The sequence below is a fragment of the Tetranychus urticae genome, unplaced genomic scaffold, assembly GCF_039701765.1.
Source record: "Tetranychus urticae isolate SD_2017Ah unplaced genomic scaffold, NJAU_TeUrti_SD_1.0 Scaffold_5, whole genome shotgun sequence".
Taxonomy (NCBI): domain Eukaryota; kingdom Metazoa; phylum Arthropoda; class Arachnida; order Trombidiformes; family Tetranychidae; genus Tetranychus; species Tetranychus urticae.
Window position 1 is genome coordinate 95501 of NW_028315837.1, and position 7500 is coordinate 103000.

A 7500-nucleotide genomic window follows, 5' to 3' on the forward strand; every position below is an offset into this window, starting at 1 on the left:
TGTATTACCCGGTGCGTTTTGCTCCTTTGATTCTTTCGTGGTACTTTTTGATGTTGAGGCTATGGTTGAGATTGGTATTGGGCTTGCCGCTATTTTGTTGGGTACGGTGGCTAGGTTTAGTTTTTGTTTCTTTCTTTTGTTTGATTTGGAAGGTACATGCGGCTTTCCTTCACTTGCTTGTATTTCTCTAATAATACTTCGTAGATTTATGATGTTCATTTGTAGACAGTCTTTTAGTTCACTTAACTTCGGTTGCTCATTGAAGGGCCATTTGAAACACTCGGGTGCGCTGGGGGTGAAGTTCCCATCTTTCCACACTCGATATTGGATCAGAAGGTCTGCTCTACTTGCTGCAAGGTAGTTCATAAAATGAACTATCCGATCGTCACAATTTTTGATCATGTATTCCCATTCACCTTTTTCGTATTCATTGAGCCAGACACAGTCTTTTGTTAGAGCTATTTTTGCTTGCTCTTTTGGGCTTTTTGTAGAGTTGCTCATGTTGTTCGGAACAGTTTAGTATGCTGAAGGGTTATAGATGTTTAAAGATGTGATGTTGTAAGAGGAGCACCGTTTTTGTAATTCGATGTACAATGAGGTTTCGTTTTGAAGATGATGGCTAAGTTGGTGCAGTGGAGTAGGTGCAGTTTAACTAGCTTACAATAAGACTTGGGTCATGGGAAACAAGAATTTTCAGGATGGACAATAAAAAATAATGGTAATGATAGTAATCAAATATTTAGAAGCAAGAAGATTTGATAATATTGGTTTAAAAGTAGGGGGAGCGAGAGTGATAAGGCGTGAGGTGTTTTGTAGAGTTTGTCATTATATGCTTGTTTAACATGGGGTGACATTTACAAAGGATATAGATGGCGCTGTATCTACTTTTATTAGATTGATAGGTTCTATTATAAGAGGGTATTATGGTAGTGGGTAGTGGGATACTGGAGTATTGGGGTAGTTGTTCAGGTGTGTGGTTTGATTATTAGTACGTCCATATATCATTCCGAGCCTGATTCTGATCCTGATTCTGATGATCCTTCGTTTGATGGTGGTGATGGTGATGGTGATGTTTGTCTTTTACGTTTCTTGGATGATTTATTATGTGATTTTTTGTGTGGACTTTTTGATCTTTTCTTTCCCTTCGATTCGTGCGTTTTGGTCTGGCGTTTCAATGCTTCTTTCCTTGTCCATTCTTCTAATTGTTTTTCCCACTTGTATTTGATATCTACATATTCGGTTGATTTCATAAATGTTGTCATCGATTTGGGGTCGAGATCTTTGTGGTGTACTCGATTGTGTTCTTTCAGGTTTTTAGAGTTACCGGTTTCAATATAGTTGCATTCAGGAGTGGTCATACATTTCCTTACAGTGATTTCTTTCTTCTTTTTTAGTCTTGGCTTTAGGTCCTTGTCCAGTATTCTTGGGTCCCAATATGCGTATTTACTTGATGCAACTTTCACTGTTAGCTCTAGTTCTTTTCCTTCTATCTCTAGGACTTCATCTCCATGGTCGTCGCTCACATTGCCTTCATCTTCTCCTTTTTCTTCAAAGTCACTGCTCTCTTTTTCTTCTTTAAGTTTCATTTTTTCTTTTGGCGCATTTGTTTTTCTTTGTTTTCCCTTTACTGTTGGGGGTTGTTCATCTCTTTCCTCCTTTTCTTTTCCCTTTGTATTATCAGGTTTTTCTTCAGTTTTCTTTCCATCTTCTGTGCTTGTAAAAAGTTTCCTTGCGGGTTTGGTTTGTTTGCCTGGTTGTTGGTTTGACTCGGAGGTTGTTTCGACTTGTGGGTCTTTGCTTGTATTCATGCTTACTGATGGTAGTGGGGTAGTAGGTAGTGAGCTAGTAGGTCGTGGGGTGGTGGGTGGTCTTGGCTCAGGTATTGTCTCATTGTCTTGCTTATCTGGTTTGTTTGCTTCTCGGTCCAGATCGAAGCTTTTGACTTTAAGGGAAATTTCATACGTTTCATCTGGAAGGGATAGAGTTGGTGATCCCATGTTTTCCTTCTCCACGTCTTTTTGATTTGGTTGTCTTTGGCATTGTTGTTCTGGTTTTGCTTCAGAGGTTTTAAGCAGCGATTCTTTGTATCTTTTCATCACAGTGTTAATTTCTACCATCATTTTTTCAGTATAAGCCGCTACCACAGTTGGGTTGAGTGGGTTCTCTTTCATGAAGCCTCTCTGATCGAATTTCACACTGAACACCTCGTCGAAGAAGTCGTGCATCCACCAAGGTAGTCGCTGTTTAATGAGGAAGCACTTTGTTGCATCGTCAGCTGCATCAAATTGAATTTTCTTTTGTCTGTCTATGTCGTTGATCAGATCTTCTTCCAGCCATACACTCAACGTCTCGCCTGGCTCTACTCCTGGTAGAGGAGTGTCCATGCTCACACTGAATGCTGAATCTTGTGTTGACGGTAGACTCTGCTGATTCGTTGATTGTGTGTGTTGATCGGGTTCTTGTGATGCTTGGGCTAGTCTTTGGGACCTTCTTGCTGGACCACAGTGATATGGGTGTTCCTCGTGTTCGCGTTGTTGCGGTTTGGTTTTTTCTTTTTCATCGGTTGACATTTCTATTTTCTTGGTTATACTGGCTAGGTAGTTGGGGTTTGGGTTATTTTGTAGAAAAGCTGTTGTTTGTAGGAGAGTTAGTGTTGATTTCACTTTATATTTAAGAGTTTTAAGGAATGACTTTGATGTGTTGTTGAGTGTGTGAGTGGTATCACGCTGTTTGCTTTTTCTTTCTTCTGAGTCTGCGCTTAGTTTTTGATCATGTGTTGAGGGTATTGCGGGAGTAGGATAGTGGACTAGTGGGTAACTAGGGTAGTGACTAGCTAGCTGTGTTTTTAATTTACAGCAGGTTAAGGGGAGCTGTTTGATTAGAGGGATATGTTGCTGTTGCTTCAGGTTTGCTCTAGTTAGTTTTCTAATTATGCTTATTATTATTATTGTTGTTGTTATTTTGTTTTTCCTCTTTTTCTTTGGCTATTAGGTCTTCGGCTATTTTTTGTGCAAACTGGTTAAAATTTTCTTCTGCTTCATCCGTGGCTAGTTCTATTAGATCTGTCGTATTGTTTATGTATTGCCTTATATGCTGTCTTTCTGTCTCGTATTTTGGGCACCTAAATATAAGATGTCTCGGACTTTGGTTTTCCGTTTTGCAGTGGCACATATCTTGTTGGGTTTTACCAATTAACTTCAGGTAGGTCTTGAATGGGCCTTTCCCTGTCAGCATCCATGTGGTATATCGATTCGGTATTTTCTTGAAGCTTTCCTGTACAGGGTTAATCATTTCTTTGAGGTTTCTTGATGATTTCTCTTCAATAAATTCTTTTGTTTTTTGTTTTGCCCAGGTTTTGGTAGCTTCTTTTATCTTATCTAAGGAGATCGTATAATAGACTGGTGCTCTTTTGTATGTGGTGGCTTGTTTTGCCAGATTATCGGCAAGGATGTTTCCAGTTGACTTATCATGGCTTTTAACCCACTCGAGGTGTAGTTGAATTTTCGCTTTTTGCAGTTCTGCAATAATGGAGAGGATCTCGTGTAGTAAAGGATTTGATGTTTTAACTTTCATCAGTGATTGAAGGACCGCCTTGCAGTCCGTCCTTATGAGGTATTTGGTCTTCTCATATTGTTTTCTGTTACTTATATTCTGTATATATAATAAGGCTTCCCTTATGGCGATGGCCTCAGCCTGGTACGCCGTGCACAGATGGTGCAGTTTGATTTTTTTCCTTTTAATTTCTTTTTCCTTTTCCATTGCAATAAAAGATGCACCGGTACCACTATCATTTGCGGCTCCATCTGTGTATATAGTAATGCGATTCTCTTGGTGTGCTTTTGCATTATCACTTTCGGTTAGCTTGATTACTGGTTGGGTTGATGGGGCAGCCCACGGGTGGAAGTTTGAGAAGGGGTATATTCTTTTTTCTGTTTCGAAGCCCTCCACTTTGAATTCTATCTCTGTTTCTTGGTTGTTGTTTAGCATATTTTTGTATGCTGCAGCCTTAATTTTGTAATCAATAGAAATCTCGTTTGTTATAAGAAGTAGATCAGGTAGTGCAGATTGATTGTATGCACCGGTCATTTTGATTAGGATTTTCCTCTGGTTCTCTCTTAGTTTTTCGACCATTTTGTTGAATTGTAGTGCTGTATGCCAGATTTCACTTCCGTACATCAATGTTGGTAAATAAACCATGTTGTAGCATATTTTTCTGAATTTGCTGTCTATGCCCATGCCATTCATGCATAGTGAATTCATTATCTTGTGTAGTATTGTGGCTTTCGTTATAGCCTTTTTGATGTGCTCTTTCCAGTTGAGTTTACTGTCCAGTGTTAATCCAAGCACCTTGATACTTTTAAGGGGTTCCAACGGGGTATTTTGCCCTTGAAGGTAGATTGGTCTTTTGATTATGCCTTTAAGGAGAATGAATTCTGTTTTCTCAATGGCGAAACTTAGCTGATTTTCTTCAGCCCATTCTTGTGCTATTGAGTGAATTTTTTCTATTTTGTTTCCCAGATCTATTTCATTTTTAGCTCCGAAGAGGAAGACGATGTCATCCGCGTAGGCTTGCGTGTGTGTGATTTTACATGCCTTCGTGATAAGAGGGTTGATGATAATATTCCACAATGTAGGGGAGAGTGGGCTTCCTTGGACGCAGCCTTTCACTGGGGTTAGGGTATGAGATTTGTTATCAAAAATGATTTCATATTTCCTATCTTTGAAATAGCTTTGCATTATTCTGATGTATTGTTCAGGGCATTTTGCTTCTCTCATTTGTTGAATTGTCTCTTTCCAGGGCAGGTTATCAAAAGCTCCAGCAATATCTAGTGCTAGTATCGCGCAGATATTGTTGCTTGATTTAAGGTTTTGGATGCGTTCTGTCAGCTGTTGGAGTGCAGTAATGGTTGATTTGGTTGGTGTGAACCCATGTTGGTTTTGGTGTATTATTTTATTTGTTATGTAGTGATGTGTTATTCTCGTGTTGAGGATTTTTTCCAGTCCTTTAGCTAAGATGGGAAGCAGGCCAATCGGTCGATAGTTTTTTGCGTTTGATGGCGGTCCTTTTTTTTCTTTATGTATTGGGATTATCTGTGATATTTTCCATATTCTCGGAAATATTGCAAGTTCAATGCATTTTTGGTACAATTTCAGCAGTATGTTTGGCGCTAGTTTCCTAAATGCCTCGCATATTGATGAGTTCAACATATCTTTTCCTGGTGCTTTTTTGTGGTTTACCTCTTTAAATATGTTTTCGAATTCGGAGATGCCTATCTTCGGTACCGGGCTGTGTTGTTTTGTTTGGGCAATCATTGTTTCTGGTTGTTGTGGATCGGTTGTAGGTGGTAGGCTACTAGGGTGGTTGGTATGTAGGGTACTGGGGTAGTGGTTCGTAGATGCGTTCTGATGATCTTTGTATTCAATTGCTGATGGGAAAAGTGCTTTTGCGATGGCTTTTGGTGCGTTATTTACAGGGATTATCTGTCCATCCTCACTTATTAGGTTTGTTTGTGCTTTCTTTTTCGTTTTTGACTGAACGATGTGTATCGTTGACCAGATGTTTTCCTCTGTCGTCCCTTGCATGAACTGAAGCCATTTTTCTATTTTACTTTTGTGCACTTCTTTGATCAGCTGTTTCGTTTTTTCGGTTTTCCTTTCTTGGAGCTGTAGGCATTTATACTGCCCGCAGTTCCTCATTTTCCTCTTTATCCCTATTATGTCTTTGGAGATGGTTTCGATCTCTTGGTTCCACCACCAGGGGGGCATTTTCTTTCTGGTCTTTTGGTCTGGTTTTTTAACTGAGTTCGTGGCTGCCTGGACTATGATGTTTGTTAGGGTTTCTGTTATTTCATTAATTTGGAATTCATTTGCAGCTTTATCTATTCTTTCTTCGTCGATGGCGCTATCAGCTAGTAATTTGGAGGTTGTAGAGTTGAAGTTTTCCCAATCAATGTTTTCATAGTCGATCTTCTTTCTTAGCGGCTTATCACGATTCCTTTCAATTTGCAGTACCAGTATGAATGTGATTAGTGTGTGGTCTGAGAGCGATATGACGTCTGGAGAGTTCGAGTAAGCTGTTATTTGATCGAAGAGGTTTTCTGTTACCAGGGTTGCATCTATTACAGATTTGCTGGTTTTACCGTCCCTTGTTGTTATACAGGTTGGTGAGTTTCTATAAATTACCGATATCAAGTCTTTGTCTTGCAGTAAGTTGGTGATAGTTTTCCCTTTATCGTTGTATTCAGGACTTCCCCATAGGGGGCTTTGTGCGTTGAGATCGCCTGCAAGTATCCATTTGCTAAATTTGAAGTTTATTATGGTTTGTAGAGCGGAGTTTGGGTCAGTTAATTGTGCCTTGGGTTCCAGGTATAATGATGTGATGTAGAGCTTTTCCTTGTTTTCCAGGTCGAACGTAATTGTGGAGTAGTCATGAGATGTTTTGTCGATCTGTAGTTTGGGTTGTGTTTTCAGTATCGGGCTAATAAGGATCATTGATCTTATCATCTTCGTTGTATCCGGGGTGTGGAATGCTTTAAAAGTTGAGAAAATACCAGTTGGTTTGTTTTTTGTTATTGGGGGCTCGGTTACAATTGCTATATGAATATCTGCTTCTATCATTTTGTTCATTAGTTCTACTAGGGCCGTTGGGCTTTTATTCAGGTTTGCTTGTGCGATTTTCAATTTATCTGGGTTAACTATTATTTCTTTTAAAGACCGAAGTCGGTCCTTCTATAATAGTTTTCTTCTTGCTCTTGTCTAATTCTGCATTGGGGGGAGTTAGCCGCGTGGTCCGTTTTTAGTTTGGTTTTGAACTTCGTGTTACGGTAAGTACAGTTGTAACAGCGATGTTGTTCTTCTTCTTTTTTGACTGGGCAATCTTTTCCTTGGTGTTCGGTTGAGGCACAGTAATAACATACTTTCACTATTGGGTCGGTACACCTTTTAGGAGTGTGACCGTATCTGCAGCATTTCATGCACTGGGTAATGTTTTTGTAGGTTTCCACTCTATAACTGCTCCAGTTATATAAGATTCTGCCTTCGTTTTGTATTACTCGGTACATAGTTGGATCTAATTCTACAATAACATGTTCTTTATACATTTCATCTCTAATTCGTAATCTAAATCTCACGTCTATGGTTCCAGCGTATGGGTTGGTTGACTTGGGTTGGGAGTCTTCGGTTTCCATTGATTGCGATTGGGTGTTGGCTTGTAGGGTTGTGGGTACTGGGGTGGTGTGGTAGTGGCTTTGTTGGATAGTGGGGAAGTTCTTTTCTACTAGCTGTGCAAGGTTTACTGAGTTTGAGTTCAGACTTTCAAAATTAGTAGCTATGCATTCAGCAATTTCTGCATCTGTTATTCCTTTTGGCATTTTCTTGAGTATGATTCTTGGCTTTCTTTTAGGGGCGAATTTCGCTTGTATTGCGATGGACTTCTCGTTAATCTTTACTGTTGCTTCTTCTGCTTCCTGCTTATTCTTGAATATAAGAATGGCTCGATCA